Here is a 20,548-nt window from a genome sequence, read left to right as displayed (position 1 = left end):
CACCCTCTGGGTCTCACCAATGACAGGAATGACACCCAGAATAATTCCAAGGACCTTCCAAGGGCAATGGTTCAAGGACCACTGTTTTCTCTAATTCCTTGAGAACTGTGAGATGTGACTATCTTGATTTTACCTCTGACCCACCCACTATCCACATGGGTGTGAGCCTGTTTTCAAGATGGAGGATTCTTTCCCAAACCAAGTCCCTTCCAACTATTCAACCTAGCAGCATCCATCAATCTGCCTAATGTGCCTCATCCAACTTCCTTTGCCCTGATTCTGACACTCTCTACTTGTCCTAAGTCCTCCGTGGAGCTCCCGACCATGTCACCTTCACAGGAGCCAAGAGACAGCCCCAGCAGCACAAAGTGAGGTGAGAGGAGCTCGTGTCATTGAAGAAGGAATGGGGCCTGCATTTTCTCACACAACTATGCAGACAAGGGAGAACTGAGGTAACAGTGCTATCCTATCAACACTATTTCAGGTGCTCTTGTGAGATGCAAGCTTCTGTGGGCCGATCTCTAGTCTGTAAGCTGCGTGTGAATCAGGGGCCACATTGGTTTTGTTCAATGGTTGTATCCCCCGAACCCAGAACTATGCCTGGCACAAGAAAGCCTTCACTTAACATGTGCTGAATGAGAAACAGCCTGGGGTCAAACTACCAGCTGTAGTCTAAATTCCAAACACCTAATCACATTCATGGTGACAGCTGGCACTCGTACAGAGCCCACAGTGCCCTGGGCGCTCATTCACTGCATGGCTCCAAAGCACTGTGCAAGGCAAGTCTTGTTATCCCACTTTCTCGATGTGTAAACTGGGCTGTAGAGTTTAAGTTCCTGAAGTTCCATAGAGACTAGGAACTGGGGTTTGCAAAGAAAGGCTAGGTAGGGCATCCCATAAAGCCTTTCTGTTAATACATGCTCCCTGGGATACAACCTGGGTCCAGTTCCTACAGATACATCCTTTTACTAATTTATTTTTATTTACTCAGTTCTCTGAGTCCCTTCTCACTGGGTGGACCCCATGGAAGCAGCCAGGCCCACTGCACCCCTGGAGTTGGGTTACTCTGGACAAGTCACTCAACTCACCCTGTTTACTTCTTTTTTTAATTTAATTTTTAAAACGATTTTATTTATTTGACAGAGAAAGCACAAGAGAGCACAAGCAGGGGGATCGGCAGAGGGAGAGGGAGAAGCAGACTCCCCACTGAGCAGGGAGCCTGATGCGGGACTCGATCCCAGGACTCTGGGATCATGACCTGAGCTGAAGGCAGACGCTTAACTGACTGAGCCACCCAGGTGCCTCCTGTTTACTTCTTCACACAGTTTTTAGTGTCCACATTCCTCAGAGATATTGTGAATGTAAGGGAGAAAAGATGAAATTAAAGCACTATTTATAATAAAGTTTTATACATTCATAAAAATGAGATATCCAGGTGTGACTGAGTGATGAACTTAAGAATACAAAATAAGTCATTCTTAAGACTTGTTCTCTGGGGCGCCTGGGTGGCACAGCGGTTAAGAGTCTGCCTTCGGCTCAGGGCGTGATCCCAGCGTTATGGGATCGAGCCCCACATCAGGCTCCTCCTCTATGAGCCTGCTTCTTCCTCTCCCACTCCCCCTGCTTGTGTTCCCTCTCTCACTGGCTGTCTCTAGCTCTGTCGAATAAATAAATAAAATCTTAAAAAAAAAAAAAAAAGACTTGCTCTCTAACCATGACTTGACTAGCTCCAGTCCTCTGCTATGGACAGGGCCAACTGGCCATTTCAACACACTTTACAAGAAGACTAGAAAGAGCTAGAAACACCCTATATTTAGAAAGTATTTTGGGGAGCTGGGCTGGCTCAGTCTGTAGGGCATGCAACTCTTAATCTCGGTGTCATAAGTTCAAGTCCCACATTGGGCAAAGAGCCTACTTAAAAAAAAATGCGAATAGGAAGCATTTTGTATTGGTTATGTATATGTACGAGTGAGTGTATTTAATTTCTTCTTTAAGTCATTATGGAAAATTAATTTCAAATGTGTACGAATGTAGAGACTGTATAATGAATCCCATGAACTTATTTGTAGATTGAACAATCATCAAATTCATGGCTAAGGACATTTCATCTAAACCCTCCTTTCCCCTTTCTATATTATTTTGAAGCAAATACTAGAAATCACATACTTTCTTACATATTTTAGTATATATCTCTGAAGGAGAGGGACTTCCTTTTGAAAAATATAAAACCGTTAAAATGAAATAAAAAATAATTCCCCTTATCATCAAGTATCTAATCAGAAATCCACCCTCTCTTTGTTAATACTTAGCATACATTTTCTAGGTTTGTTCAAACTGAGATCCGAATACGGTTCCCATATTGCAATCGAATGATGTGTTTTAAGTCTCTTTAAATTTATAGGTTACCCTTCCCCCTCTTTATTACACTCTTGCATTTATTTCGTATCAGAAGACCTAAATTATATTTTAAAGGCTCTACATTAAAATTTTCTTGAGATCATATGTTGGTCTTAAAGAAAAACAGTATCAGTTAGAAGACAATCACCCATACTTCCTATCTCCCTTTTGTAGTCACACATGGATTCATTTACAAGGTGGTAATCAGTAAAAAGATAGCATTACATTGTAATATTAAGGTGCACAGGCGTACCTATTTAAGATAGTTTTTAAATTTAATAAACCAGTTTTTAAGCAATCTCAACTCTCTAGAGTACTCCTTTCATTCGTGGTCTCTAAAGGGAAAAATAAAGTCACTGATCACATTTGAGGTGAAAGAACGTGGTATATAGTTACTGCAAGGGCAAACAACCTGGGGCACAGGGCAGAGAGTGCTCTGCGTGGATAAGAGCATGAAAGTGCATAAAGATTAGCCGCTCTTTATTAAGGGGCTCAAGGCTTCCAGAAACAGGAAAGTTTAAAGATACCTTGTTGCTATGGCTGCACAAAGTAAAGACAGAGACAATCCTCATTCACCTACAACGTAAAGAAGAGTTTCAGGGACCGCTTTTATCTCCGTAATTGCTTTAATTCCCATTATCCATTGCAGGAGTAGAATGAGCTGAGCGTCTGCCCCCAAATGGCTTTGGCGGAAGCACTGTGGTCCCAGGGATTAGCCTGTGGGGGCGGGGAGAGGGAGAGGGCCTTCTTTCCCTCATCCCTTCTCTGGGCCCTTTCACCCCTTGCCCTTTGCGTCTTGCCAATGTACACCCTGCCCCGAGAGGGTAGGTCCGGGAGAGCGGCAGAGCAGCTGGGCCGGGCGGTTGGTCAGAAGTGACTGGGTGTGGACTCTGGTCTGGACGACACGAGGGACGCCTGGCCCTGGGAATGGGGCCAGGCTGAATTATTTTTCTGGCTCTTGTGGGCCTCAATATACATTCCTTTCCCTCTGTCCAAGCTGGAAATTCCATTGCGCTGAGCATCTGTGTGCGTGAGCACGTGTGTGGTATGAAGAGCATGTAGGGAGAGGCTGGAAGGGCCCAGGCTTGTGGCTTTCCCGGCCCTGAGATCCCAGCCCGTGGCTCCAGTGCCTGGGTCTGTGGCCTTTCAGGAAGCTTGCAGGTAGAGCAGAGAGAAGAGGCCCTCAGTCCCCGACAGGCCACCTTGGCAGGGTAATGTCAACGTGGAAAAATAATAGTAACACACCTTGGTTCAAGGCTTATGACCAGAGGCAGGCATGGTCCCTGTATTACTGATTCTCACTGCAATTTCCCCGGGAGCTGGGAAAGGACTGGAGGGACACAGGAACCGGACCTTGGTGAGGCCAAGTAACTTGCTCAAAGTGCAAGAGAGGATGACCACAGCTGGCTCCAGTGCTGCTGAGCCGCAACTCTAGGCAAGTCATTTGGCCTCTCTGAGCCTCAGTTTCCACAGTTGCAAAGGAGAAATAACAAAGACCCCCCTGGAGAAGTTCATCCAAAGAAAAGAGCTAATGCCCGGACGTGCACGTGATGAACTAAAGCACTACCCAAAAGGAAGGTCAGAAGGTTGGAAAGGAGCTGGCTCAGCACAGGCCAGGTGCTCTGCTCGTAGCAAGGCACAGTTTCTTCGATAAAATACTTCTAGTCAGTCAACTAGGTTATCTCATGGTAAGAAAAGCTTGTCTCTTTTCCTAACATTCAAAAGATTTTTTTTATTATGTTTTATTTACTTATTTTTTTAAGGAAGCTCTCCGCCACCATGGGGCCTGAACTCATGACCCCAGGACCAAGAGTCACACACACCTTGGATGGAGCCAGCTGGGCGCCCCTCACTCCGTACATTTGGAGACTGTCTGCACTACCAGGTGCTTTCTAGATTCTGGGACTACAGGACAGCCTTGGTCTTGCCCTCAGAGTCTAACGGCGACAACAGAAAACCTAAGCAAACAAGGGAATAATGTTGCAATCGGTACTGGGAAGGGAAGTGAAGAGCCGATGCAGAGCCGGAAGAGTCAGGAAAGCCCTCTCCAAGGTGGAAACCAAAAGACCAATAAGAAGCCAACCACATGGCAGGGCTGGAGACAGAAGAGCAGGCAGAGGGGACAGCCTGAACAGGGCTGGAGGTAGGCGGGCCTGCAGGTGAGGCTCAGAGTACAGGAAAGTAGTCAGGGGCCGGACCACAAAGGGCTTGGTGGACTCTAGTAAATAAGGACCATGATATGCATTTTTTTTTTTCTTTTTACTGTAATCCCTATGCCCAACATGGGGCTCGGACTCATGACCTCGAGATCAAGAATTGCATGCTCTACTGACTGAGCCAGCCGTGCACCCCTTCAGCAAGCTTTTAATTATTTAATTTAATTTAATTTAATTTTTAGTAAGCTCTACGCCCAATGTGGGGCTTGAACTCATGACCCCATGATCAAGAGTCACATACACAGCTCTACTGACTGCGCCAGCCAGGCGCCCCTATCTTAAGCTTTTTTTTTTTTTTTTAATTTATTCGACAGATATAGAGACAGCCAGCGAGAGAGGGAACACAAGCAGGGGGAGAGGAAGAAGCAGGCTCATAGTGGAAGAGCCTGATGTGGGGCTCGATCCCAGAACGCCGGGATCATGCCCTGAGTCGAAGGCAGACGCTTCACTGACTGAGCCCCCCAGGCGTCCCCATAGTAAGCTTTTAAAAAAAAGACTGGTAAAATTCACATGACATAAAATTCACTGCTGTAACGTGTACTCCTCCCTCCACTCGCCCTGCCCCTGGCCCTTAGAAACTACCGATCTGCTGTCTGTCTTGGGTTTACCTGCTCTGGGTGTTTCACATGAACAGAATCATATACCATATGGCCTTTCGTGACTAGCTTTCTTCACGCAGCATGGTGTTTCTGAGGTTCCTTCGCACTGGGGCATGTATTAGTGCCATCGGTACAGGCTTCTCATTTTTATTTTTTTAAAGCAATCTCTACACCCAACGTGGGGCTCGAACTCACAACCCTGTGATCAAGGGTTACACACTCTACTGACTGAGCCAGCGCGGTAGAGGTTTTTTTTTTTTTTTTTTTTTTTAAGATTTTATTTATTTGAAAGAGAGAGTGAGCGCACACGAATGGGGGTGGAGAGGGCGGAGGGACAAGCGGACTCCCCACCTCCCCATTGAGCACAAGCCCGACTCAGGGCTCAGGCCCAGGACCCTGAGATCCTGACCTGAGCCAAAACACCAAGAGTCAGAAGCTCAACTGACGGAGCCACGCAGGCGCCCCCCAGTACAGGCTTTTAAAGGACACGTGTGGCCCCGCCTGATGTACGTTACGTTGCAGGATCACGTCTACTGCTATGGAGAGGACGGACAGGAGAGAGGCCAGAGTGAAAGTGGGCAGGTGAGCCAGGGGCTGTTGCAACAGGAGGGTGAGAGATGAAGGAGGCGTGGGAAGGTGGCCGCAGTGGAAATGGAGAGGAGGCACTTGGGAAACATTTTCTAGGTGAGGTCGACAGAGCCCGCTGACGGATGGGGGGCACGGGAAGTGTGGCACCAAGTCGCCAGGAAGTCCAGGGCAGGGGGTACAGGTGTTGGGGGGGGAAATTAAGAATTCCATTTGGGTATGTGAAGTTTGAGACAGTTCACTGGAGATGGTAATGAGGCGGTGGAAATTCAAATCTGGGAATTCGTGGGAAAATCCGAGCTGTAGATAAAAATTTGAGGGTCATCATCCAGAAGACTGACTCTACATCCAGGCGACATGTGTTAAACGAAATGCATTGTAACAAAACGATTTCCACCCTGAGGGTGACCCAGAGTAAGAGGTCTGTAAATCCAGTATTTCTCAGCTCCAAGCTACTAGAATGTTCTGCTTTGAATGTGCCCAGAATTTATAAAGACAGAAACTAATGTCCCAAAGTCTGTATTCAGAGGTGCCAGCCTCACCTAACAGATCTCTTTGTATTTCTTTCTTTTTTTTTTTAAGATTTTATTTATTTACTTGAGAGAGAGCAAGAGTAGAGCAAGAGAGCACAGAGGAAGAGGGAGAAGCAGACTCCCCGCTGAGCAGGGAGCCCTAAGAGGGGCTCGATTCCAGGACCCTGAGATCATGACCCAAGCCCAAGGCCGACGCCCAACCGATTGACCCACCCAGGTGCCCCCTCTTTGCATTTCTACTGCCACTCCAGTCAGTCAGCCCCAACCACCAGTAACTCACTGAGGGTGTTAAGTGGAAGGATTCTAGCCTTTCAATAAGAAAACCAACCAAGTGGGATCAGTGTCTTGGCTTGCGTAGAAATGAATGCTTTGTCCATTGAGGTCACTTACATTGAAGAAATCAAACTTTTTTCTTAAACTTTTGTCTAACAGAAGGGAAACATTTAATAGCTGACCCCTGAACAAGAGAGGTTTGAATTGCACTGATTCACTTATACGTGGGTTTTCTCGATAAATACAGTAGAGTCCTGTAAACGTATTTTGTCTTCCTTACGCCTTTCTGTTAAGGTTTTATTTTTATTTTTAAGTAAGCTCTATGCCCAACATGAGGCTCAAACTCACGACCCAGTGATCAAGAGTCACATGCTCCAACTCTTGATCTCAGGGTCATAAGTTCAAGTCTCATGTTGGGCATAGAGCTTACTTAAAAAAAAAAAAAAGTCTCATGCTCTACCGACTAAGCCAGCTGGGTGCCTCCTTATGATTTTTTTTTAAGATGTTATGTATTTATTTGAGAGAGCGAGAGAAGGAAAGCACAGAGGGAGAGTGACAGGGAGAAGCAGACTCCCCGCTGAGCAGAGAGCCCGATGTGGGGCTCCATCCCAGGACCCTGAGATCATGACCTGAGCCAAAGGCAGACGTTCAACCGCCTGAGCCACCCACGTGCCCCTTACGATTTTCTTAATAACATCGTCTTTTCTCCAGCTGACTCGTCTGAGAGTACAGTATATAATGCACACGGTTCATGCTATCAAACTTCCGGTCAAGTAGGCTATTCGTCAAGCTGTGGGGGCAGTCAAAATCTATACACGGGTTTTCAACTGCAAGGCAGTTTGGCACCCTTCACCCTTATGTTGTTCAAGGGTCAACTGTATTCATAAAGCGCTTCTACTTTGTTATGTTTTCAAGTGATCTAACCCTCCCTGGACAACCCATACTCCCAGATGGGTGGTTACCCTAATTGCTGACGAAAAGTCTCTGGGAGAAGCCTTGTAACCAAACACCTTCCCAAGAGGGTCCACTTTTGTTCAAATAGCAGCGACTGTGCCCCACCCCAGGCTCTGGGTGGGCAGCCCTGGGGAGGAAGGGAAGATGTCCACTTCCAACAATTATCCTCCTTTTGTTTACTTCAATCACTGTAAAACCCAGGTGCAGACACTCGGGCTCAGGAGGAAGCGGACTTGAGCTCTCACATCGGAGACACCCTTCTCCCTTTGCGGAGGTGACCCGTTAGCCAGCAAGGGCACCCACTGGCAGGGCTGCTTACAGAGGACATCGTCGGCGCTAGAGCGTTCTGGTAGCTCACGTCAGCAATGTCAGGGCAGAGGGCTTCGTTTCTTCATCTCGTGGCCTTGGCTGCTCTCCTCACTCATTCAACAAATAAATGCCTGCCGGGTGCCAGGCGCTGACCCAGTGCTCGGAGGGAAGCAGAGAACAAGACAAGGGTTCTGCCCCATGGAGCCGAATCCCCTCCAGCAGACGAATAAGTAAAATCTAGGCTAGACTGTGGATAGTGGACAGTTTTCTGGGCGGAAGTGAATGAGACAAAGATATTAGTGCCATCGTGGGCACAGAAGGGGGTAAGCAGGGAGGTCAGGGAAGGCTTCACTGAGGTGACATTTGAGGACAAACCCCAAGAAGATGAGAAAAGAAAGCCTCCAGGAAGGAAGAATAATGTGTACGATTGCAGGAGCAAGGAGAGCAGGAGAGCAGTAGATGAGATCGGGAGGAGGGAGGGGACACACGGACACAGGTCTGAAAAAAGACTGATGCGATTTGGCTTATTATTACTATTTTTTGTAACAGGATTGCTCCGTCTGCTACGTGGAGAGTGGACTGCAGGGGGCGAGGATGGAAGCTGGGGGACTGAGTGGCAGGCTTTTGTAGTAATCCGACCAAGAGGGCACCGTAGTGGGGACAGTGTGGGAGCTGCCACCAGAGTCAGAACTAAAACAGCGACGCCTTTCAAATCACACCCACGATGAGTTACCACCTCGTACCTATCAGAATGGCTACTATCAAAACCCAAAACCAAACCCAACCCAGAAAATAACAAGTGTTGGCAAGGACGTGCAGAAACTGGCACTCTTGTGTCTTGCTGGTAAGAACGTAACACAGCGAGGCAGTTCCTCAAAATATTAAAAACAGAATTACCGGGGCGCCTGGGTGGCTCAGCTGGTTAAGTGTCTGCCTTCGGCTCAGGTCATGGTCCCAGAGTCCCGGGGCTCGAAACCCACGCTGGGCTCCCTGCTCATCAGGGACTCTGCTTCTCCCTCTACCCTTTACCCCCGCTTGTGCGCACACTCTCTCTCTCACTCTTGCTCTCTCTCAGATAAATAAAATCTTAAAAAAATAAAAATAAAAATATAATTACCATATGATCTAGCAATTCCACTTTGGGGTATAAATCAGAACTGAAAGCAGGGTCTTGATGAAATACTTGTACACCCAGGGACGCCTGGGTGGCTCAGCCCGTTAAGCGTCTGCCCTCAGCTCAGGTCATGATCCCGGGGTTCTGGGATGCAGCCCTGTGTGGGGCTCCCTGCTCAGTGGGGGGCCTGCTTCTCCCTCTCGCCCTGCCCCTATTTGTGTGCTCTCTCTCTCTCTCTCTTGCTCGCTCTCTCTCAAATAAATAAAATCTTTAAAAAATATTTGCAAAGCCACATTCACAGTGAAGGGGTACAGAGTACACACTGTAAAATATGCTTCTCTGGCACAAGAAATTGTTGTTGTTGTTTATTTATTATTTATTTATAGTAAGCTCTACTCCCAATGTGGGGCTTGAACTCATGACGCTGAGATCAAGAGTCACACGACTGAGCTAGACAGGAGCCCCTGGCACTAAGGCAATTGAAAAAAAAAAAGCAAACACAGGAAAACCTGCCTGCCCTCCCCCACTCTACAGGCAGGAGGGCAGGGCAATTCTTAGTCATCAGAGACAACTCTAGACTCCAGCTCAGGAACAGCACCCGAGGACTCCACACGACAAACCCTACTAAACAGCCCTTATCTTCCAGCCCTTCCCCCAAATAGTTACCTTCCCATACTTGGCTGCGCCTAGCAGCACACAGTCCTGGCGTTTTGTCCTGTCGTTGCTCTATGAAATTTCTTGTTCTTTTCTTAAGATGCAATACAAACCCGAGTTCTAATCACCCCCTTGAGTCCCTCATCACTGAGTTCTCCAGGGTCTACACACCAGTGAAGAAACCATTTTTCTCCTATTAACCTAGCTTGAGTCAATCCAATTTGCAGGGCCCCAGCCAGAGAACCTTCGTGGGTAGAGGGAAAAAGTTAAGTTGTCCCTCCCTTACGATAGCAGCATTAGTCACAACAGCCAGACATGAAAGCAACGCGAGTGTGACAGGACAGAATGGATAACAAAACATGCGCCGTACGTGCAACGGAATATTATTTGACCCTAAAAAAGGGCCGTCTGTCACAGGCTACAGCGTGGACGACCCCGGGAGATACGGTGCCGAGCGAAAGCAGCCAGTCACAAAATGAGTTCCCAGACACAAGTTATCTGGAGTAGCCAAACTCAGAGACCGAAAGTAGAATAGTGGTTGCCAGGGGCTGGGGGTGGGTGGGAAGGGAAGTTGTTTAGTGGGTAGTTTCAGTTTTGCAAGACGAAAAAGCTCTGCAGATGGGTTACGCAACAACGTGAATGTACTCGACATGACTGAACTGCACACTGAAAAATGGTGACGATGGTAAGTTTCATGGTATGTGTATTTTACCGCATTTTTTTTAAAAAGCAATGCTTTTGGGGCGCCTGGCTGGCTCAGTCAGTACAGCATGTGACTCTCGATCTCTGGGTTGTAAATTCGAGCACTTCGTTGGGTATAGAGATTACTTAAAAATAAAAAATAAAGCAATGCTTTTATCTACAAGATAAAGGGGTTCAGAAACCACTAACTTAAAAATCATTTATTTGCAATGGAAGTGGGTAGTAAAAAATTCCAAAGACACAAAAGGGTGTAAATTGTAAAAAGTAAGCAGCACTCTCAACCTGGTCTCCTCCCCAAAGGCAATCAGTTTTTAATTTCTTGTATGAAGTTTCTAATTATAAACATATCCCCTTTATTTATACTAATCATAGCAAACCCATTGCTTTTTGTTTTCATCTATTAAATTCTGGGGATTGTTCCATATTAATACATGCTCACCTGCTCCTTTCTAAATGCCACTATATCAAGCCATTGCACAAATGTACCATATTTATTTATTTAGCCAGTATTCTTTTGGACATGTAAGTTATTTCCAAATGTCTCCTAGTGCAAAAAGGGTGGAAATGATGAACATTCTTGTACAATGCTTCTATAGGCACATGTACCAAATATCTGCAGGATAAATTCCTAGTAACAGAGGAGTCAAAGGATATCTGATTTTCGATTTCAGTAGATACTGCCAAATTGCCTTCAGACGAGGCTATGCCAGATTTATTTGTATTTTTAAATTTTTTTTTTAAGATTTTATTTATTTATTTGACAGAGAGAGAGCCAGAGAGCACAAGCAGGGGCAGGGGGAATGGCAGAGGGAGGAGAAGCAGGCTCCCCACTGAGCCGGGAGCCCAATGTGGGGCTCGATCCCAGAACTCTGGAATCATGACCTGAGCCAAAGGCAGGCACTTAACTGACTGAGCCCCCCAGGCGCCCGAGGTTGTACATATTTATATTTACACCTAAAATGTAATGCATGCCCGACTGCCCACCCTTCACCCCATTTGTTCATAAAAAGCCCAAATCAGCACAAACATTTCATTGGCTGGCCTCATCCAGTCTACCATCCCTCTTCCCCGCATGCCAACGGGAGGTGGCTCTTGAGCCCTCTTACTCCAGGCCTGATGGATTTACGTTCCTTGTTTTGTATCCAGAACAAAACTTCTGATTTTTATCCTTGAACCTCAAGACTTGTAAGAAGCATTCCATCCTAGAAGGCTAGTAAAGAATCCTCAATACCCATCCCTCTCCACCCCTTCCTATGGGGGACAGTGGTCTGAAGATGGAGGATTCTCCATGAAGATTCTCCCTTCACAACAGATCTTTCTGGAACATGAATTGCATTACGCTTGCCAGCTTATATTACTCATTATGCAGTTCAAGCGATCACTTCATAACCCTCATGGCACTTAGTCACTTGAAAGCCTTGCTACCAACTCTGCAAATCCCTTCAACTGGGAATAAATAGGCTCCCCAAGCTAGGTGATAAAGAAGTATTCTAACTAAAATTCGATTTATCCTGATTTGATGGACAGTGCGTCAAAGTGTCCTTCCTTTTGTATTATCTGCCCTTCGTGATCCCAAGCTGTGGGTAGGAATTCATCAGTAGACTGAGCTGATCTCTAGGTCTTGCCATATTTGCTGCCCTGGGAGACATCGTGATCTTAGTTTTTGGTTTTGTTTTGTTTTTTAAAGATTTTAAGTAATCTCTACACCCAACGTTGGGCTCAAACTCACAACCCCAAGACCAAAAGTCTCATGGTCTACCAAGTGAGCCCACTAGGCACCCGTTTGTTTTGAAAGTAAGCTCTGCACCCAACATGGGGCTTGAACTGAGGGCCCTAGATCAAGAGTCACATGCTCCACTGACTGAGCCAACCAGGCACCCAGTGATCTTGGTTTTGACTCTTCTTTTAGGAGTGTCCTTCCCTCTCTATTCCATATTCCTAGTCTTTACCCATCTTATAAGATGGACTTCAAATGCCACCTCCTCCACAAAGCCTTCCACGATTCCCTAACTGGGAGCAAGCTTCACCCACCTCAAAACTCCCCCAGCACTTAGGACATTTAATGATTTCTAACCGTTTTGCTTACAATGTATCTTGGCTTCCCCATAGGACTGGGAGACACTTGAAGATGGGGATAGCATTTTATTCACGCATGGGTTACTTAAGTCATAGGCTCCTGGATAACCTAGCCTAAGTTACTAGGCACGTCCTGTTTCATGCTGACCCCATAGAAAACTACCTGCACCCAGTGTCACGATGCCTCCTCAAGCTGTGGACTCTGCTGGTCAAATTGAAACCTCTGAGCAGAATCCTGGCGCCACCCGTACTGCCCGCATCTGGCTGTGAGTCTCTGCAGCCTTCCCGGGCCTCGCTCTTCTCAGCCATGTCTACCCGACCCATCTCACCCTTCCGTACAAAGCAACGCAGTCACTGTACTAGAAATTATATGTCAACTCTCAAGTGTTGTACAAATCCCAGTCTAGGCAGAGTGTGATTCTTTCATCCTAAGTTATTTTATTTCATTTCCACAGCAGTCTCAGAAAGCAGATATTACCGTCTTCACCCTGAATAAGGAAAGTGCAGGCAGGGCCAGTTACATAATTTTCAAAGTCTAGGACAACCTGAAAATGTTGGGCATCTCGCTCAAAAGCAGGTGAAAAGTGTCATTAAAGGTAATACAAATAAAACATTTTCCCTTCTTCTGCAGTGTCTCTCTCAACTTCTCATGGTGCCTTTCATTTGCTATTTAATGCTGTGGTCCCTTGGGCATGGGTAGGACTCACAAGGCCTGGCCCTACAACGCGGTAACTACATAACCCACCAGCCGCCAGGCAGTGTTATAGACGCTAAACTTTGAATTCCATATAATTTTCATATGTCAAGAATTATTATTGCTTTGATTTTCTTTCCTAACCATTAAAAAATATAAAAACCACCCTCAGCTTGTGAGCCATACAGAAACGGCAGTCAGCTAGGTACGTCCCATAGCTTAGAGTTTACCAACGTCCGAACTAGATGACCGTCTTAGTAACTGAACATTTAAAACCCGCGTATGCTAACAGGAAAGCTTTTGTACAAAATAAAGGGAAAATGTTGTCACGGCTGCGTATAGAAACGGAAAGCTCGTGACAGTTCCGAGAGAAAAATGGAGGGAGACGTGAATCATCACATGCTTTTCAGGAGATTACATTAAACTCAAAGCAGTACCATATGCATCTTGTAAGCAGCAAATTCATTTCAGAAAAATGTAATTCATCACAGTAAATTAAAGATGCTAATTTCAATTTATTGACTATAGTTCTGAATTATTTTTAGTACTTATTTCTGCCTGTACAAATCTTATCCATTGAGAGCCTAGGTCTAACCTTCTTTCTCTGACAATACTCTAGACCTGTGTCTCCAAAGAGAACTCCATGGGTCGATGCCCTGTGACTGTTAGCACAGTATGAGGTGAACTGAGAAAAACTAGGGCAAAACAGAGTTCTTCTTAAAGGTTAATTAGCAAAACAAAGCCTTGGTAACCTGACGTCAGATCCCAGAATCTTTCGGCAGTTGTACTGATCCATGATACTAAAGGTTCGGGAAACACTGCTAGATTTGTCTTTACATAGCACTCTAGAAGCCTCAACTATCAGACTCCTTTGGTGTACAAAGGTGAACGTGTATCGCTATTGATTTTGCTTTGTCCTCTCTTCTTCTGAACAGGAGTAAGCACGTAAAAGGCAGGAATTCGGCTTCCGTGTCTAACCAATCCCTTGGTTCCTTACTTAGCTTCATGTTTGTAGGAACTTTCCTCCATCTTGTTATTTCCCATCCAGCCTGTCCTGCCAATCATTAGCACTCAGTAATTATTTAATCACATTTAATCTTCATACTTCATCTGCTAACAACTCCCAACAGAGGCTGATCCCTTGCCTCTTCCTGAACTACAGTCCAACTCGCCCTGGCGCAGGGGTTCAGCAAGAAAGGCTGAAGTGCGTTAGCCGAATACCTGTGGTCCTAAGTGATGTTCTCCTGAGGGTTTTAGTATATTTGCACACAATTTAAAATACTCTTATTGTTATTTTTTAAAAAGAAATTTTAAGTCCTTCTTCTTTTTTTTTGAAGCAGGCTCTATGCCCAACATGGGGCTTGAACTCATGCCCCAATACTTATTTTTTTTTTTTTTTTAGATTTTATTTATTTATTTGACAGACAGCCAGTGAGAGAGGGAGCACAAGCAGGGGGAGTGGGAGAGGAAGAAGCAGGCTCATAGCAGAGGAGCCTGATGTGGGGCTCGATCCCATAACGCCGGGATCACGCCCTGAGCTGAAGGCAGACGCTTAACCGCTGGGCCACCCAGGCGCCCCCCCAATACTTATTTTTAAAAAGAACCTGAGTTTGAGCCCAAACACTTCCACTGAGTAGCAAACAATCGAGCAAATCTCTCAGCTTCTTGGGGCGCCTGGCTGGCTCAGTCAGTAGGCATGTGACTCTTGATCTCGGGGTCATGAGTTTGGGCCCCACGTCAGGTGTAGAACTTACTTAAAAAAAAATTGTATTAAAAAAAATAAACGGTGGGGCGCCTGGGTGGCTCAGTCAGTTAAGCGTCTGCCTTTGGCTCAGGTCATGATCTCAGGGTCCTGGGATCGAGCCCCTTGAGGGCTCCCTTCAGCAGGAAGTCTGCTTCTCCCTCTAGCTCATTCTCGCTCATTCTCCCTCTCAAATAAATAAAATCTTTTTAAAAAATAAGTACATTATTTTTAAAAAGTAAGAAAAAATCTCTCAGCTTCTCTATAGGTGAGGGGTGAACTTTTTTTTTTTTGAGAGCGAGAATGTGCGCGTGAGTGGGGGTGGGGGGAGTAGAGGCAGAGGGAAAGAGAAAATCTTAAGCAGGGTCCGTGCCTACGGCGAGCCAGATGCAGGGCTCAATTTCACAACCCTGAGATCATGACCTGAGCCGAAACGGAGTCAGATGCTTAAGCGACTGAGCCACCCAGGCGGCCCACTATGAACTCTTAATAGCTAAGGCACTTTCAGCATCATACACCATCAGTGCTACACAAACATTTTCAGCCTCTCTCTAATGCGACAGACTGCCGTTTTAGTTACACAATCTCTTATTAAAATATCTCTTTGATCAAGGTGAGCCAAAGCACTGAGGGTTTAAAAAGTTCCCTGTGTCCTTCTCTATTACACTATAAAGGAAATCACCACAATGTGTAAACTTTACTTGTCCTGATTCAACTAACTTGTAAAAATAAATGAATAAAATATTCAGAGATGAAATTATCTGATGTTTGGGATAATATAAGAGTGAAGTAAGAGGAGGTACAGATAAAACAGGATTGGGAAAAGTACAGATAACGGTTGAAGCTGGGGGATACATACACAGGATTCATTATGCTCCTCTGTCTACCTTTGTATGTTTGAAATTCCCCATAATGCAAACAACGAAAAAAAAAAACCATAGAACATATAAAGCTTAAAATACATAACCCGGTAGTCTTTGTGAGCCTAAAGATTTTGTTGACTTTTGCTGTTGCCATATTTTATGCACCTTCCAGGGACTGATTATTTATTCCTATTATACTATTTGCTGTACATTTCTTTGTGAAGCAATGTACAAATAAACGAAAGGCTTTATAACAAAGGTTATAGAGTCTTAAGTGTCCTAACTTTCCTAAGAGAATCATGCACCAATTGAACTGTTGAAAATGGCACAAATTTCATTTTGTAGACTTTATGTTATTGCATATTACATGTTACGGCCCATCCTAGTAATGAAACAGGGATGGTAAATATGGTCTGGGCAAATCCAAGAGCCTTCCCTTCCAGCATGTACTTTAAGTTCTCCAAGTTCACTTTAAAGTAAAATAAAACAGGGGTGGTGCCTGGGTGGCTCAGTCCGTTAAGCGTCTGCCTTTGGCTCAGGTCATGATCCCAGGGTCTCTGGGATGGAGACCTGCATTGGGATGCCTGCTCAGTGGGAAGCCTGCTTCTCCCTCTCCCTCTGCTGCTCCCCCTGCTTGTGCTCTCTCACTCTCACTCTCAAATAAATAAATAAAATTTAAAAAATCTAGAGTAAAATAAAACATCTACATGCTAACTATACCTTACATAACAAACAACATAAAATATAACATTTAACAATAAAATATCCAAATAAACTGGAAGAAATAGATGTGAACCCTGTGGCCTGAACATACTGTAACAATGCATAACAAATTTGGTACTGACAACAAAAGCATACAAATTCATCCAGAAATGAAAAGTGGCCAAGGATAATTAGGTTCACATGAAATATATATATATGTATGTATTTTTTTTTTTTTTAAAGATTTTATTTATCCATTTGTCAGAGAGAGAGAGAGCACAAGCAGGATGAGCGCAGGCAGAGGGACAAGCAGGCTCCCTAATGAGCAAGGAGCCCGATGCAGGACTCGATCCCAGGAACCCAGGATCATGACCTAAGCCAGAGGCAGAAGCCTAAGTGACTGAGCCACCCAGGCGTCCCCATTTATATATTTTTGAAGATTTATTTATCTTAGAGAGCGAGTGACAGCGTGTGAACGGGAGGGGCAGAGGGAGAGGGAGAATCTCAAGCAGACTGGCCACTGAGCATGGAGCCCGACCCAGCGCTTGATCCCACAACCCTAAGACCATGACCTGAGCCAAAACTTAACTGACCGCGCCATCCAGGCGCCCCTATTTTATTTATTTTTTAAGTAAGCTCTAGGCCCAACATGGGCTTGAACTCAGGACCCCGAGATCAAGAGTCACATGAAATTAAATTTTAGATAAGAATTTTAATTTGCTAATCTATGAGGATTATAGGAATCTGTAAGTACCTCATCACCTCTCATACCAAGGTATTCGTGTTTCTGGGAAAGCAAACCGGTGTCAATTGCCTGCGGAGTGTGGAACCAAAGAGATGAAAGAGTTTTTTTAAAAATGTCCTTTTGGGGGGCGCCTGGGTGGCTCAGTCGTTAAGCGTCTGCCTTCGGCTCAGGGCGTGATCCCGGCGTTCTGGGATCGAGCCCCACATCAGGCTCCTCCGCTGGGAGCCTGCTTCTTCCTCTCCCACTCTCCCTGCCTGTGTTCCCTCTCTCGCTGGCTGTCTCTCTCTGTCAAATAAATAAATAAAATCTTAAAAAAAAAAAAAAGTCCTTTTGGAAACAACATTCACCTCTCATAAATTCCCTCTTCCCTTCCAGGGCACTTAATTATTATCATTATTGTTTAAGTAATCTTGGGGTACCTGGGTGGTGCTGTGAGTTGGGTGTCCAACTCTTGGTTTCAGCTCAGGCCCTGATCTCAGGATCCTGGGACTGCGCCCCACACTGGGCTCCAGGCTTATCAAGGAGTCTCCTTGTCCCTCTCCCTCTGCTCCTACCCTCTCTATAAAACAATTAAAATATGTAAAGTAATCTCTAAAACCAGTGTGGGGCTCAAACACACAACCCCGAAATCAAGAGTCACACACCACACCAACTAAGCCAGCTAGGTGCCGCAAGGGCACTTAATTTTTTGGTTTCCCACTCAACAAGCTGTCCACGATCTCTCATCTATTCTGCATAAACACCACTAAATTTTTTCTCTAATTCACATCATTCTTTCATCCTTAAACTTAGACAAATCCACTTTTATCTATTCCAGACTTAGACTACCTTAATTTTGATCCCATGTCTTAACAGTTACCACCCAAGGTGTTCCATGTTTGATGAGAAAATTTGCTAGGTCTTGGAAGTAACAATGCTTTCTGCTAATCTGCATATTCATGCTATAGGTATTTAGAATCTATCAGATAATCTTTTGAGGACTATATAGATGGCACCCGTATATTGTCAAAAAATGTTCCTATAAACTACATCCCAAGAACGTCTACTGTGAAGGTCTTACACAAAATTTTTCCTACACAAAATGACACAGTAATTCAGGGTTACATTCCTAAGATTAAACAACAAATTACAGTATCCTGGGGCGCCTGGGTAGCTCAGTCGTTAAGCGTCTGCCTTTGGCTCAGGGAGTGATGCCAGCTGTCTGGGATCGAGCCCCACATCAGGCTCCTCCGCTGGGAGCCTGCTTCTTCCTCTCCCACTCCCCCTGCTTGTGTTCCCTCTCTCGCTGGCTGTCTCCCTCTCTGTCAAATAAATAAATAAAATCTTAAAAAAAAAAAAAAAACAAACAACAATTTACAGTATCCTAAGTCTGAAAATGAGCATAAAATAGTGGAGCAACAGGGATCTGAATTGTGTTAGAAATGAAATATCTAATACAGAAAAATCACAACTCTATCTGGGATGCCTGAGTGGCTCAGTCAGTTAAGTGTCTGACCCTTGATTTCAACTCAGGTCGTGACCTCAGGGTTGTGAGATTGAGCTGGGCCCACATCAGGCTCCAGGCTTAGCACAGACACGGCTTGAGATTCCCTACCTTTCCCTCTGCCCCTCCCCCTGGTCGTGCTCTCTAAAATAATAAATAAATAAAGTCTTAAAAAAAAACCCCACAACTCTATCTAATTATTGGCTGTGTTAATCTAAGTAATAGTACGTGACCTAAAAGCAATAGGGTAACCTTAACAGACATTTACTTAAAACCACTTTAGGGGCATCTAGATGGCTCAGTCAGTAGAGCATGCAACTCTTCATCTCAGGGTTGTGAGTTCAAGCCCCATGTTGGGTGTGGAGAGTACTTAAAGAAGATAAAAATGAAAGAAAATAAAACCACTTTAATAATAGCACACTGCTTTCTTAAGTGATGAAAAGGTTCTGGGAGGAGGTAATTTAAAATGATGACTCTTCAAAAAAGTTGTCCAGAATTTTTAGTATTTTTTTGCTTAAGATATTTGTCTGTAGCAAACAGAAGAATTCCAAATATCCTGCTAATTTGGGTATGCTTTTAAATGTCCCAAAATTATAATGCTGATGATTTAAAGAAGTGGAATGATATAATCTGAAGTCACACGTTAGTTTTGCCAAGTACAAAGCTGTGGGAACTGTGTGAGATATTTAACATTTAGGAATAAATTACTGGTAAGCCTTTTCAGGTCCATAGTTTTCTGAGTCTAAAATTTTTAAGAATTGAAACGTATTAACTATGTAAAAATATATTTTTATGAAAATATTAAATGAAAAAAATAGACCACACAGTGTATGCTCAATGTGATAACTATTTAAATCCGTGAAACAGCTCCATCCATTTATCCAGCCATTCATATATAGATTAGAAAGCAGACAGCAAAGATGAGAATGGTAGCTATACAGCACAGCATTCGGTTTTAAAGTGAAATTTATGCCAACACAATTTTACAATTTCCAATCACAACCACCAATGTAAAAACTGATTCAGGCAAAAATTACCAATAGATCTAAAACCACTGTTAGGGAAGAATATTCCAGAATAAGATACTCACACGGTTTCAAAGATATACACAGGTTACCTATGGGGTTACAAAGGGAAAAGGCAGAGGCAATCTGGTAAACCCTACCTTAACTGAGTGATCCAATTTAACATCACCAATGATGGGACAAGTCACATCAGTGCCTCGTGATGCTGTGTCTTCTCTGTAGCATTCCCTGTCAAAAACGTTTAATCTGAATCTAATCATGTGAAAACAAGACAAATCCAAATTGAGGGACATTCAGCAAAACAACTGGCCTAGATTCCTCAAAAATACAGTATCTCGGGAGATTAAGGAGACATGAAAACAAAATACAATGCAAGATCCTTGGAAGGATTTTAGGAGGAAAAAGTCCAGCTCTAGGAGACTTTACTGAGGCAATTGTGGAAATCTGAAGGACTGTAATTATTCCAAATAGTACTGTATTAATATTAATTACCTGAATTTGATAACTGCATTGTGGTCACATAAAATAATGCTCTTGTTTTAGAGGATTAAGCTGATGTATTTATGGGATTAAACTGAATTATGGGATCAATCTGGATGTCTGCAAATAACTCTCAAATGATTCATTAAAGAAAGAAAACATATATGGAGAGTGGTGAAAGGAACATGGCAAAATGTTACCAATAGGTAAATTTAGGTCAAGAATAATGGGTGTTCACGGTTTTTTCTTAAAACTATTTTGGGACTAAAAATTTTTAAAACAGTTGGGGCAAAAAGTCCATCTTTGTTTTAAAGTTCTATACATGAAAAAGAAATAAAATAAAATAATAAAGTTCTATACATGATCCAGGGGTACCTGGCTGGCTCAGTCAGAAGAGCATGTA

Source organism: Ursus maritimus, unplaced genomic scaffold (genome assembly GCF_017311325.1).
Source record: "Ursus maritimus isolate PB19 unplaced genomic scaffold, ASM1731132v1 scaffold_24, whole genome shotgun sequence".
In the NCBI taxonomy this organism is placed as follows: Eukaryota; Metazoa; Chordata; class Mammalia; order Carnivora; family Ursidae; genus Ursus; species Ursus maritimus.
Note: the sequence above shows the minus strand (reverse complement) of the source record.